This window comes from Equus caballus, chromosome 11 (assembly GCF_041296265.1).
Source record: "Equus caballus isolate H_3958 breed thoroughbred chromosome 11, TB-T2T, whole genome shotgun sequence".
In the NCBI taxonomy this organism is placed as follows: domain Eukaryota; kingdom Metazoa; phylum Chordata; class Mammalia; order Perissodactyla; family Equidae; genus Equus; species Equus caballus.
In genome coordinates, this window is record NC_091694.1 from 55741116 (window position 1) to 55756539 (window position 15424).

The following is a 15424-nucleotide window of genomic DNA, read 5'->3' on the forward strand; positions in this document are numbered from 1 at the left end:
CTGTGACAGGTTGAATTGAATGTACACAAGCGGGGATGCAGGTTGATGCACAGGCAGATCTGGTGCCCAGATGGCCTACTCAGTGTTGTTTTGTTTTTCAGTTGAGCCAACATACAACCATCGGGCTATTTCCCGTAAACATCTAGCGTTCTGGCTTTCCGTAAAAGATCGAAAGATGTGACAGTTCCTGACCACCGTACCCCCTGGTGCATGACAACAATGAGTGGGAACTGAGTAGTGACTGTCCCCTTTACAACATGCACTCTAGCTCCACTCAGACTTCATCACTCTGCATGTATTATCTCCTCCATCCTGAGACCAAGTGTCAGTGTGTTTATAAGCACACGGAGCATTGGCTCTCTCACTAAAGGAAACCCTTCTCTCTGACCATGTCTCTACCAAAACTAAGAAAGTGAGAGATAAACTAAGAGGGTCACGTGCTTCAAGAAAAATGTGAAGAAGCACATTGCTTTGTGGAAATTCAAAGTTCTTCAGTAATTCCGTGTCACACCAGCTCTCTTATGCTATCACCTTCCTGGCCCTGATAGGTATTTGGGTTTGAGATCTCTGGAATACAGCTTATTCCTGAAATATTTACCCAGTGGAAAAATCTGACTTGAAGTCTCATCTAATAAAAGAAAGCATTTCTGTAACTTCATCCGTCCATTTTCCATCTTCTCACAGCCCTGTGTCCAGGCAACTGTCTCATACTTCTAGCTTCATGACCCCATTCATGCTCAGCATCTGGGGGCGTTGGTTCCACTGCTAAACCAGTCTGGTTCTCACGTCTGTACTCTTTTTCTGCACAGATCTCATCAGCTGTAAAGAAAACTGTTACTTCCCTTAGCTACTGCTGTTCCTTCCTTTCACTGCCCCGATACTAAAGCAGACAGTGTGTGGTCCTTGCCTCAAGCTTTGTATCACCCATGCCATCTGCTCAAGTCAACCTTGACTCATGCAATGTAAGGTCCTTTCCAGCATCTTCCCTGATAGCCCTCTCATCAAGATGACAGTCTCTTTCTAGCCACTTCCAGGTACTTTACTTTCATTGAAGTTTCATTCCATTGATTTCATTCCAGGTACCTTACTTTTATTGAACTTTCTGGATCTTTTAGCAACATTGACTTTCCATGCTCTCTTAAGACTGCGGCCCTTGGATTCTATGACAGTACATGCTGCAGATTTTCCCATGCCCTAACTGCAAGTGACTTCCTTGCTTCTTTATTATTCCTCTATTTTTATACTCTAAATTTTCTCCTATAGAGAGTTCATTGATATTTATGAACTTCATTATTCCATATATTTCTTTCTTTTTTTGTTAGGATTTATTTATCTTATAACTGGAAATTTGTACCTTTTGACCACCTTCAGCCATGTTGCTCACTCCCACCCTCTGCCTCTGGCAACCACTAATCTGTTCTCTGTATCTATGAGTTTGTTTTTTTGTTTGGTTGCTTTGTCTGTTTGTTCATATTCCACTCATAAATGAGATCATACAGTATTTGTCTTTGTCTGATTTATTTTGCCTTGCATAATGCCCTCAAGGTCCATCTGTGTTATTGCAAATGGCGGGATTTCCTTTTTCAGGGCTAAATAATATTCCATTGTATAACCATGTATTTCTTATGCCCTCAACATATACATCTTCACAAAATCTTTTACCAAAATACGTGAATAGCCTTTTAGATTTTGAAAAGTGCTCTTCACTTACAATTAACCCAAAGACTCATGCATCATCTTCCCCAAAACTGCTAATGTTGATACTATTCTTACTATTCCCACTTTAGGAATAAACTCCAAAGAAGTTAACATGTACTTGCTTGTGAATGGTCAGGAATTAGTGTAAAGTTCCAGCTTACTGGCCGAGGGACTTTAGTGCCGGGGTAGATGGCAGCTGACAAAGGTGACACAATGAAATAATAGTAGGAAGTCCATATGGTGATGGAGACAGAATCTTAACGCAAATACTGGTTCTATCACTTAGTAGTTACATGACTTTATCAGCTAAGTTAAGTTGTTGCTCTGACCTGTTTTCCTATCCTCAAAATAAACAATATAATAATTATAATAATAACAATGATAATGATAAAATTACTTAAAGCTGGAGTCTGGAACATACTTCTTGCTTTAGTCATGAAAGGGTGTATGAGAGTCTTCTTCCACTTGTGTTCTTGTTTTTTCTGTTCACACCACTGGGTTTTCTGCCTCCCTTTCCCCACCCTCTGTTCCCCCATGCAGCCTTGTCCTGAGGATGAAAGAGCACTAGCATGCTAGCTGACACTTACAACTCCTTCTGGGGACCTGGACTGTCCTCCTCTCCCCTGGGAGGTGATTGGTCCTCTGCTCAGCTGGAACCATGATGAAGTTGTCTGTCTACATCCTCTCTTGCCACACTCCAAGAGCTATGACCCACCCTCACAGGGAGGTCTTTTGGATATTGAAATGAGTTCCTCATTACTCCTGATTTTGCTGGCTGTGGTGGTTGTTTCAGAATTTCTAAGCAGGAGGGCCCTAAGCATGGCCTTTGTTTTGGGGAAAGGGGTTGTCTAGGAGTCTTTCCTTAAAATTGCCCATGGATAGCAATTATATTGTTTTTACATAAATTGCATGTTTGTTTGAGGTAATTTGGAAGAAGACCTGTCCCCAAGCAACTGTGAAGCATCAGCCACTTTCCTCTTTGGGGAAGTGACACAGTCCTAGTTGGGTTGTTTCTCTTAATCCTGAGCCTGGTTTGTCCACCTTCTTCCCTTCTCATGCATCCTTTTACTGAGGGTTCCACAGTACCCACTAACTCTCCTAAGATGTGACACATTCTTCTAGAAGCCATCCCATTCTCCCATCTAAAGTCATGCATCTGTTAATAAAATGACCACCCTGTCAGCTGCACAGGCTCCTTTCTTGTTCACTTAATAGGTCAAGCCACTCGTTAAATCCAGTGGAGTCATCCTTTGTAATTCTTTTTGTCCAGGAGATCAGTAATGATGGCCCCTCTTTCATTTCTGATATTGGTAACTTGTGTCTTCTTTCTTTTATCCTTGGTTAGCATGGCTAGAGGTTTATCAATTTTATGAATTTTTCCAAAGCACCGGTTTTCGGTTTCACTGATTTTCTTTCTTGCTTTCCTGTTTTCAATCTTATTGATTATGGATCTAATTTTTAATATTTCTTTCCTTCTGCTTGTCTTAGGTCTAAATTGCTCTTTTTCCCTAGTTTCCTGAAGTGGAAGTTTAGATTATTGATTTTGGAAATTTCTTCTTTTCTGATATAAGCGTTTAATGCTATAAATTTCCCTCTAAGCATTGCCTTTGCTGCATCATGCAAGTTTTCATAAGTTGTATTTTCATTTGGTTCAAAATGTTTTTAAAAGTTTATTTTGAGATTTCTTCTTTAATCCATATGTTTAGAAACTTGTTGCTTAGTCTCCAAAAATTGGAGGATTTTCCCATTATCTTTCTGTTTGTGATTTCTGGTTTAACCTCCTTGTGATCTGAAAGCATACTTTGCACAATTTCTATTCTTTTAAATTTGTTAACATGTGTTTTATGAGACAGACTTGGTCTATTTTGGTGAATGTTCCATGTGAGCTAGAACAGAATGTGTATTCTGCTGTTTTTGGATGTGGTATCCTATAAATGTCAATTAGAACAATTTGATTGATAGTGCTTTCTGGTCAGCTGTATCCTCACTAATTTTCTGCTTGATTGATCTATCAATTAATGATAGAAAGGTGTCGAGGTTTCCAACTTTAATAGAGATTGTCTATTTTTCCTTCCAATATTTTGATGCTTTGTTGTTAGTTGCATACACATTTAGTATTACTATGTTTTCATGGAGAACTGACCCCTTCTCCACTATATACTGTCTCTCTTTATCCCTGATAATTCTCCTTGATCAGAAACCTGCTTTGTCTGAAGTTAATGTAGTTACTCCAATTTTCTTTCGACTACTGTTAGCATGGTATATCTTTCTCCATTCTCTTACTTTTAATCTCTATGTGTCTTTATATTTGAAGTGGGTTTCTTGTAAATAATATTTTTTATCTACTCTGACAATCTCCATCTTTTCCATAGTGCATTTGGATCATTCACCTTTGAGGTGACTATTGATGTAGTTGAATTAATCTCTAGCGTGTTCCTAAATGTTTCTCTTCATTGTATTTGCTCTTTTTTTTTTCTATTTTACCTCTCCTTTTCTGCATTTTATATAACTCCATTTTATCTCCTGTCTGCCCTAGAGTTTGTAATATACATTTTTTAACTGATCTGAGTCGACCTTCAAGTAATACCATATCGCTTCACATGTATTATAGGTAACTTAGAGTATTCCTAATTCCTTCCTCCATCCCTTATGACTTAGTTAATATTCATTTCACTTATCCATAAACTATAATCACTGAATATATAATTTTATTAATCATTACATTAAACAGCTATTTTTTATTTTATTTGTATTTATTTATTTATTTTTTGAGAAAGATTAGCCCTGAACTAACTACTGCCAGTCCTCCTCTTCTTGCTGAGGAAGACTGGCCCTGAGCTAACATCCATGCCCATCTTCCTCTACTTTATATGTGGGACGCCTACCACAGCATGGCTTTTGCCAAGCGATGCTATGTTCGCACCAAGGATCCAAACCAGCAAACCCTAGGCCGCCGAGAAGCGGAACGTGTGAGCTTAACCGCTGCACCACCGGGCCGGCCCCTAAACAGTTATTTTTTAGACCAATTATGAATAAGAAAAATAAAATATTTTATTTTCCTTCATCCGATCCTTCTCTGATGCTCTTCCTTTCTGTCTACAGATTTGAGTTTCTGGTCTGTGTCATTCTCTTTCTGCCTGAAGCGCTTCTCTTAATATTTCTTGAGGGCAGGGCTGGTGGTGATGAACTCCCTCAGTTTTTGCTTGTCAGAAGATTATTATTTTGTTTGTCAGAATTATTCGTTGAAGAATAATTTTGCTGGATTTAGAATTTTTAGGCTTTTGTTTTTGTTTACGTTTCCTTTCAACACTTTAAATATTTTACTGCATTCTCTTCCTGCTTGTGTGGTTTCTGATGATAAGTCCGCTATAATTCTTACCTGTTATTCCTCTCTAGAGAAAGTCCCCCACTCCCAACTTATTTCAACATTTTCAATTTGTCTTTGGTTTTCTGCAGTTTGACTATGATATGACTAGGTGTCAATTTTTTGGTATTTATCTTCCTTGAAGTTCTCTGAACTTCCTGGATCTGTGATTTGGTGACTGTCAATATTTTTGGAAAATTTTTGTCCATTATCACTTAAAATAATTTTCTGCTCTATTCTTTTTCTCTTTCTGGTATAGTCGTGTGTCGCATAACGATGTTTCAGTCAACAACAGACCACATGTATGATGGTGGTCCAGTAAGATTGGTACCAAATAGCCTCGGTGTGTGGTAGGCTCCGGCACCTAGGTTTGTGTAAGTCCACTCCAGGATGCCCGTGCAGTGATAAAATCGCCTAATGACATATTTCTCAGAACGTGTCCATGTCGTTAAGCAACATGTGATTGTATTCTAACTGCACGTATGTTTTCCTTTTGAAATTGTCCCCCAGTTCTTGCATGTTCAGTTGTGCTTTTTCATTCTGTTTTTTTTTTCTTTGCATTTCAGTTTAGGATGCTTCAAGTGACATATCTTCATACTCACTGACTCTTTCCCAGGCTGCGTCCATTCTCTCAGAGTAGTGCTTCTCAAGTGTCAGTGGGCATAGAGTCACTAGGGGAACTAGCTTTTTTTTTAAAAAAAAAAGGTTCCTGGAACATATCCTCTGAAATTCTGACTCAGTAGGGATGGCTGTAGCTCAGGAAACTGCCTTTTGATCAAAAGACTCTGCTGCTGATGGTTCAATAATTCACTTTGAAAAACACCATCATAAAGGACATTTATAGAACTTAGAACCATGGTCGCATTCAGGAAGGACCTGAGTAACTGAACCGGTAAAAGCACGGTGCTGGAGGGAGCAGTTTCCATCTGGCTCAGTTAAGTTTGCCCAGAAAATAAAAAGTCTGCTGTTGAACTTTTGGGCCTTCAACTACAAATGAAAATCTTGTTAGCTTTCTTAAATATGCACACCATTAGTTATCAGGGAAATTGGAAAATGGCTCAATGTAATTCAATATTGCCACATAAAATACATGCATTCACTACTAAAGATAAACAAATTAACTCCTACACTCACCCTCCTCTTAGGAAGAGGTGAAATACATGCTCATTGAGAAATTTAGGGAAATACTGAAAAATATAAGAATATGAACTACTCTTTATTGAGCTTGCTCTGTGGCAGTGCACTATTATCTCATTTAATTCTTACAGCAACTCTATGGCATAGATTTTTAAAAATTTCTACCTTATAGCTAGAGAGCTGAATCTTAAAGAGGTTAAGTGACTTGCCCAAGGATACACAGTAAGTAAAGAGCAGTGCCAGGATTTAAATACTGCAGGTCAGATTCTGAAGCCTATGTAGGCCCTTAAACACTAGACTCTCTCCAATGGAAATCTTATCATTCCTAATTCTGTTGACAACAGGGAAACCCTGCTAGTATTTTGTGCAGTTCCTTCTGGTCCTTCAGAAGGCATATGAGTATAATATTGAAAAGTCTGGTCTTTGGAGATGAAATGAACTTGGTTCAATTTCTGGCCTTGACAATAACCCTGTGAGTTTGAGTAAGCTTTTTTAAAAATTTCTCTGAGTCTCAGTTCTCCCAACTGTAAAATGGTGAGAATAATGTTTACCTTGTGACTGCAAACAATTTAATAAGTTAATGGCTGCAAAGCAGTTGGCACTATGCCTCACCGATTATAAGGACTCAATAAATGTTATTGATACAGGCTCAGCAAGCCAAGGAGTTGAAAGAAAGATTTCTTGGGCTCTCAAGGTCTGGCAGTAGTGCTCTTTTATTCAGAGAATAGCATGGAGTAGCATGGGGACAGGACCCATGGGCAGTAAAGAGCTGCAGGCATGGGGACAGGACCCATGGGCAGCGAAGAAGTGCAAGCATGAGATCAGGACCATGGCAGTGAAGAGCTGCAATGGGTTGAGGGTAGAGCTAAGTTTATGAGGCATAGGTATGTGAGTTGTTTCTTTATAAAACAAAGGAGAGATCATGTAAAAAAGCCGTTAAAATAGTCTCGGTGTAGGTTGGGTCTGCTTGTCAGGTGGTTGTATAACTTTGGATACGAGTCAGGTTGAATCAGGTCATCACGTCCTATACTTCCCAGAGGAAGATATAGATTGGCATGTAGGCCAGGATGCCTTGGGCCTCTCTCCCTGGGGCAGCCTTGATCATCATCATAAAAGCCACCTGAACCCATTTGGTCCCCAAATCCTTTGGGCATATGGATGATGGTCAGTCTTCTGTAACTACTTCTGGCTGTACAAGGTCGTAGAGCTGTCCCTAAATGGGGCCATAGGGGTACAGGCAGGAAGTTCAGTGGACCAGAAGGTTGCACCTGCAAAATCCAAGGCTAACAAGGTATACAGATCCTCTGGAGATGAGAGAATCCTTTGATGAGAAGTGGTCTAGGAGGCGAAACTTTGTTAACGTGTGGAAGACAAACGTGAAAAATGAAATAGACAAAAATGAAATAGACAACAAATTATAATAAGAAATACCACCAATATGATTAACACAATGAATAAAGCTCTGATAGTAGTCCAGAAACCTGGTCCTGACCAGGAGCCCAACCAATCATTTAGGGATAGGGTAGTGTCAGACATGGATTAATTTGGTGGCTCATATCAGATAGGAAGCCAGAGATATTTTGATGGTAGTCAGGAATATAGATACAACATTCATTTTTTATAGTGGTGTGAGTGCCCCCCTGTGCTGCTGTCAAGACATCCAGTGCCATTCAGTTTTGGAGGACCGCCTTACGCATTTGGGATACTTCTAAACAGAGCAGCAAAAGGCTATGTTGTGTATCATTCAATGCCTTCATAATAAATTTGTTTAAAGGCTTCCATGTGCCAGATGATACTTTCAATTCTTAATTGGAGAAGGAAAATTGAGGCAAGGTGATCATACCAGTGGAAAACAGAATGGATCTAGCGTTGCTGTAGGTTGGGTAGGTTAGCAGGAGGAGATACAGCAAATGCAGTCCTACCTTGCAGCCAGACAAAGCCTAGGGTGCATCGTCCAATCCATCCAGGCAGCAGCCAAGGCCATAAGTTGGAGCCGCATAACTGTTGAGCGCCATTATGGGCTAACCAACGTATGCTGGGCCATCTATCCCAGTCAATCTCAAACCAATCGGTATTTTTTAAGTCTGTGATATGAGAACACATATAATGGGGAATTTGTCCCATAGGTCGGGCACTATTAGGCCACATATCACAAATGAGATTGCTTTTGTCCCAACTAGGGTGGCCTTTTGACTGAGTTGACCACTAGTAGGAGAGAGCCAAATATATTCATCCCAAATTTGATATAGTCCATCCTGTGTGTCTCAATAGGTTAGGGACTTTACCTTTGGAACTTGTTGTTTATGATCCACCTGTGACAAGGCAAATCTAGTTAGTATTTGGGCAATAGAATTGAAGGAAAAGGTCTGATTGTGGCCAAGGAACTCTCAGGTATCAGAGACAGATGGCCACAAGGAGACATTATGATTAGTAATAGATGAATCTTGTAGAAGAGAAGAGCTAGAAATATATTGTGTAGTGAAGAGAAGCATTGCATGCCAATCAGTACCCTAGAGGGGAAAGACCCAGCAGGTGAGGCCAGAAGTAGTAGACAGAGGCAAGAGTTCACAAACCCAACACGTGGTTTGGTTATGGAGCTCAGCATAATGTTGAGCCCATTTTAAAAAAGAATTGTCCATAATTACAAAAGGAGATAAGAGGAAAATAATCAAGATATGGTTCATTTTGTTCTAAAAAGTAGTTTTAAATCACTAGTTTGTTCGCAAGCATAGTCCGGTTGAACAGCAGGATTTGGATCAGCTTTGTCCTGTAAAGAAGTCATAGGTTTTATTCAGGAAATATGAGTCCAAGAAGTATGATCTTTTAACTTGACAGCTGTGGGGGTACTCAGAATGACTTGATAAGGTCCTTTCCATTTTGGGCTTAACCAATTAGAATGTGTTTTCCAATCCTTTAAATATACTATATCTCCAGGATTTACCTGGTGAGGTATATCGGCAGACAATGGTTCCGGCTTAGGTAAATGATTATTGACATACTCATATAGTTCCTTTCGTATTAGACCAGCCTCAATGGAATATCAGTATAGTTGATGGTAGTCAGAGTCCAATTCTACATCGGTGGATAGAAAGAGGCTTCCTTACACGACTTCATAAGGGCTTGACCCCAAACTGTTCTTAGGGGCCGTTCTCATCCGTAGGAGGCCAATGGGTACGAGCGTAATCCAAGTTTCCCAAGTTTTGAGACTTAATTTGGAGAAATGTTGTTTTAGAGTATGGTTTGCTTTTTCCACTTTCCCAGAGGATTGTGGATGCCAGGCCGAATGCAAATAGTATTTAATTTGTAAAGCCGAAGAGACTTGTTACGTTATTTGAGCTATGAAAGAGGAACTGTTATCACTCTGTAAGGTCTTGGGCTAGCCAAAATGTAGGATAATCTCCCTTAAAAGGGCCTTTGTTACTTCAATTGCCCGTTCACTTCGACAAGGGAAGGCCTCAATCCAGCCTGTAACGGTATGGACAAATACTGAAAGATATTTATAGCCACGGCATGGAGACAGTTGAGTAAAATTTGGTTGCCAGTCTTCCCCCAGATAGGTGCCCCATTGTACAGGCCATAACAGAGGAGGTGGTTTAGATGTTCCCTCTGCATTTACTTGAGCGCAAGTGGCACAAGAGCGGCAGAACCTCCTAATGGTGGCATGGAAAGTATGTCCATCAAAGGATTTAGAAAGTAGTTGAGTCAATGATGGTTTGCTGAAACGGGTAGCCTGACGAATTCTGTTAACTAATTTCCATTGAAGGCTTTTAGGTATGAAGATTTTTCACTGATCATTAATTAGCCAAGACTGTTTTTTTTTCTGGGTATATCCCTTTTCTTCAGCCAGAGTTATTTCTTGATTTGTATAAATAGGACTAATAAGGCCTAAAGTGAGGGGATTAGGGAGTACGCTTAAAAGATTACTTTGTTTAGCTGCCCGTTTAGCTTCCCGGTCAGGAAAGTTATTACCCTTGCTCTCAAGGGATAAATCCTTCTGATGTCCCCGCCAATGGACCACAGCCACCTGGTTTGTAAGAAGCACAGAGTTTAAAAGAGCCAAAATCTCTGTTCCGTGTTTGATAGGGGAGGTCTTTGTATTGAGTAATCCCCTTTCCTTCCATATGGCCCCATGTTCATGTGGCACCAAGAAGGAATGTTTTGAGTTAGTGTAAATATTAATAACCATATCCTTTGCCGGGTGAAGGGCTGAGGTAAGAACAATGAGTTCAGACTTTTGCGCAGATGTATTGGCTGGAAGGGCTTGTGCTTCAATGGCGTGCGAGGCGTTTACTAGAGCATGGCCTGCCTTACATATGCCCTGTTCTATGAAGCTACTGCCATCTATGAACCAGGAGTCATTTACATTTTCTATAGGGGAATCTAGCAGGTCAGGCCTGTTGAGTAGACGTGTTCTGTGATTTCAGAACATGTATGCTCCAAATCCTGGACTGGGGAGTCAGGACCAGGCATAAGGTCTGCTGGATTGATCATTTGACACACCTTAAGGTTGACCTCAGGGGTGTCTAGGAGGATGGCCTGATATTTAGTTAGACATCCTCCAGTCATCCATTGATGTCCCTTAGTTTGTAACACGACTTGTACCTGATGGGGAGTCATGACTGTTAAAGTTTGTCCCATAGTTAATTTAGAGGCCTCCTCAACTAATAGAACTGTAGCTGCTATAGCCCTTAAGCAGGCTGGCCATCCCAAAGCCACTGAGTGTAGAGTTTTCAAGAAATATCCAACAACTTGGGTCTCTGGGCCTAGTCTTTGAGTGAGGCTACCAAGGGCTTGGCCCTGCTTTCCAGCAACATAAAGAGTAAAAGGGTTGTTGACATTAGGCAGAGCCAGGGCTGGGGTGGAAGACAATTGCTGTTGAATCGACCGAAAGACCTTGTCCTTCTTCTATGTCCATTCCAGAGGTTCCGTGTCAGGTCCTCTGGTTGCTTCATATAAAGGCTTTGCTATTACCCCAAACTGAGGAAGCCATAAACAACAGAATCCCGCCATACCCAGGAAAATGTGAAGTTGTTTTTTTGTCTTTGGTGGTCCAAATCCTAGGATATCCTTTTTCCCAGTTATAGAAAGTGCCTGGTGTCCTGGGGTTAAATCACAGCCCAAGGAGGACACCTGCTGTTGTGAAATTTGTGCCTTTTGTGGGGACACTCGATATCCCTGGTGGGTTAAGAAATTCAGGACAAGGACAGTATCATGATCAGAATCCTCCTTTGTGGGACTACAAATAAGAATATCATCAACATATTGTATTAAGCTACCAACAGGGGGTTTGACATCCCATAGATCCTTGCCCAGGGCACTTCCAGACAAATGGGGACCATCCCAAAAACCTTGAGGGAGGACTGTCCATGTCAAGTAGGTAGGAAGAGCTTCATTAGGAAACTTCCATTCAAAGGTGAATAAAGGTTGAGAAATTTCATGCAGAGGAATACAAAAGAAAGCATCCTTTAAGTACAGGACTGTAAACCAATTAGAGCTTTCTGGGATCTTGGAAAATACAGTATATGGGTTAGGCACGATGGGGTGGATTGGAACAGTGGCCTCATTAATTATGCGGAGGTCCTGGACCAAAGGATAATCTCCATTTGGCTTCTTTACAGACAAGATAGGAGTATTATAGGGAGATTGATTTCATTTAAGGAGGCCGTGACTGAAGAATTTTAATATAAGGGGTTGTAATCCTTCAATTGTCTTTGGCTTTAAAGGGTATTGCTTCTTATGGGGTACGAGAGAAGAGTCCCGCAGGATAATAGAGACTGGCTGTGCTATTAGAGCTCTTCCTGGAAGGGAGCAATCTCAAACCTGGGGGTCAATTGCTTCCCATTTATGGGGTAGAATATTAGAGAGTATCTGGGAAACAGCAGAGCTTGGACAGAGAGCGGCGAACAAGCGTCCTCCTCATGTGTTAGAATAAATTGACTTCCTAATATTTTCATTAAGTCTTGCCCTAATAATGGACAAGGACAAGTTGGTAGGACTAGAAAAGCATGGGGAAACACCTGAGTCCGATACTGGCAGGATAAGTGCAGAGTTGGATAACAAAACTTAGAGTTGCTCTCTATTCCAACAATTTTTTGATGGAACTTACGAGCTGGGCCAGAGTGGCAAACATGTACAGAGTAAGTGGCTCCCGTATCAATAAGAAAATTGATTTGCTTACCTTCCACATCCAGAGTAACTCAGGGCTCAGTGTGTTTGAGTGGTGAGGGGATCGGGTCTGGCCTCTGGGCCCCTTCAGGTGGAGTCCTCAGGATCGCATCTCTAAGCAGGGAAGTGTGTTCTTGGCCCCTCCTCGCTCTGGAGGCAAGGAAAATCATGCTTCCAATGTCCCTCTTGCTTGCAGAGAGGACCAGGCCCAGGAGGAAGATCCTTTCGTGGGCACTGTTTGCTCCAGTGTCCAAATTGATGGCAACGGTAACAAGGAGACTTACCTGTGCCTCCAGCATTGATAGTTTGAGACTTGGGCCCCTGGTTAGCCTGTGTCTGTGGCATATCTGCAATGGCAGCTGCTAAAATGTGAGCATGGACCTTACCCCATAATTTTGCCCTTCTGTCCTTATCCTGTTTAAAAGTCAAGTCCCGATCATTAAACACCTTAGTGGCAACCTCCAAAAGTCTCTGTACAGGTGTTTGAGGCCCAAGGCCAAATTTAGTCAATTTTTGGCGCACGTCTGGGGCAGATTGACTAATGAAGTGCATGTTTAGAATAGTAACCCCTTCCGGAGAAGTAGGGTCTGTATTAGTGCATTTTCAGATAGCTTCAGCTAATCTTGCTTGAAAAAGGGTAGGGTTTTCATCTGTTCCCTGAGTTATTTCCCAGAGTTTGTCAAAATTAACTGGCTTTGTAAATCCCTTCTTCATTCCCTCTATTAAATAAGTAAACATGTGATTCCATTGTCGTCGATCTTCTTCATCCCCATAATCCCATTTGGGGTCTGTATCTGGCACTGCAGTGCCTCTTACTGGATGTTTCTGTCTGTCTATAGTATGTAAATCATCCTCAAATTCACGTGCTGCCAGCAAATACAATTTTTTTCATCTGTAGTACAGCAACGAGTAATAATAATATAAATATCCTAACAGGTCAAATCAAACATTGTAATGAGCTGTTGAAAGCCATCGATAAGTTGGGAAGAATTTTCTGAATATCTACCCAGCTGTGTGTTTAGTTGAGCCATATCAGACACATGGACTCAAATGGCCCCCATTTCTCCATTTGCGACCTTGCAGAGAGGGAAATGTCCAGGATTATAAGAGGCTCTACTCCTTGTATGACCTGCAGGACTTATGGGATTGAGGACTCGATTTTAGGTTCCTCCTCGTGGGGAGGGGGTATTCTGGTCTTTGAGTCCTTAGGAGAGGTTAATTCGGCAGGAGCTGCAGGGGCCTTAGGAAGAGGTCCGACAAGGCAGTCATCATGCAATATATCAGGTGTGGGTTTTTCAACTTTAGTGGGGGAAACTAGACACATGCGACAAACTGCTCTGAGTTCAGGATCTTGATATGGGGCCATGAATGCTTGAATATCAGGGATTTCAGACCATTTTCCCAGGTGGTGGCAAAATAAGTCTAGTTGAAAAATAGTATTAAAATGTAGGGTGCCATTCATGGGCCATTTTTCCTCATTCAGAGTATATTGAGGCCAAACAGTAGTACAGTAAAAGATAAGTCTCTTTTTCTTTAGATCTTGTAGATCAAGGTTTGTCCAGTTATTTAAAAGGCAACTCAAAGTGAGTCCTTAGGAATGGAATTAGAAGCTCCCATGGTCCTAAGAAGAGACAAAAGAAAAGAGATGAAAGAACAGGGTCTATTACCTTCAAAATCCCCCCTGAACCCAGGGCAGCGTCCTACCTATCGTTCCTTCTGTGGGGCTCCTACAGCAAGGGGTGATGGGGGTGTTCCCATGCATTGCATCCCTTGTATATCTTCCCTGTTATGCCTGGCAGCAATCGGTGCCTGGTGAGTGGTCCCAGAGATAAAAGAATAGAGAGAAACAGTGAAGAATTTTCCACTGGTCTGGTGGATATTCTACCCAATGGCATCTTGGAGCTGTTCTCCCAAGAAGGGGTTCAACCAAAGGTTAGAGTTCTGTACTTTCCTTGAACTGGAGTCCCGATTGGGACTTTCTTGTGGTTCAGAGTGTGGTCAGGAGACACAGGGAGGGATGCCAATCCAGCCTTATGAAAAGAAGCCTTCCACAGGAGTCTTGGAGATTGGCGACCATCCTAATGACTTAAGGGGTTGACCCATGCCCATGTAAAATTTATATGTTAGAGATAGGATTAGGAAGGGATGGATTAATTCATTCTTCATCACCCTCAAGCTTAAGGTACTGATTCTCTTCAAGTTGAATGCCATGCCTTGCCCCATAGAGCGGCACATGGGCAGCAAACATGGATTCATACAGCTGTCTGAGAAGCTTCCTGATGGAGAAGTGAATTTAGATCCATCCCTGAGAAAGAGAAAGGCACAAGGAGGAGAAGTGCACTTACCAGAACTTCAGCTGACAAGCCAGTGAAGCAAGTTCCTCATACAGGCCACCAGAAGAAATGATGCAGGCTCAGCGAGCCGAGGATCTGAAAGAAAGATTTCTTTGACTCTCAAGGTCTGGCAGTAGTGCTCCTTTATTCAGAGACTAGCATGGAGTAGCATGGAGAAAGGATTCATGGGCAGTGAAGAGCTGCAAGGGGTTGAGGGTAGGGCTAAATTTATAAGGTATAGGTGTGTGAGTTGTTTCTTTACAAGACAAAGGAAAGATCATGTAAAAAAGCTGTTAAAATGGTCTCAGTGCAGGTGAGGTCTGGCTATTGGGTAGTTGTATAACTTTGGACATGAATTAGGTCAGATCAGGTCAGGAGGTCCTATACTTCCTGGAGGATGATATAGATCAGTATGTAGGCCAGGACGCCTTGGGTTTCTCTCCCTGGGGCAGTCTTGATCATCATCATTATTACAAGTATACAGACAATTTAAATTTTATATATTTAAAATTTAGAGTCATATCCAAAATACAGTTTTATATACTACTTATTCTGCTTACTTTTATGACCTGGTCCAGCCAAGTGCCAAGTGTCTGCTCTTATCTAAAAAAATCTATTCCACCCACAGCCCCTGATATTTAGATAGTCATGTTTTATCATGTGTGACCCTCCAGTCTTCCACCCCTACCCCCAGCTGACTAGAACTGAGGAAGGCATCTGACACAAA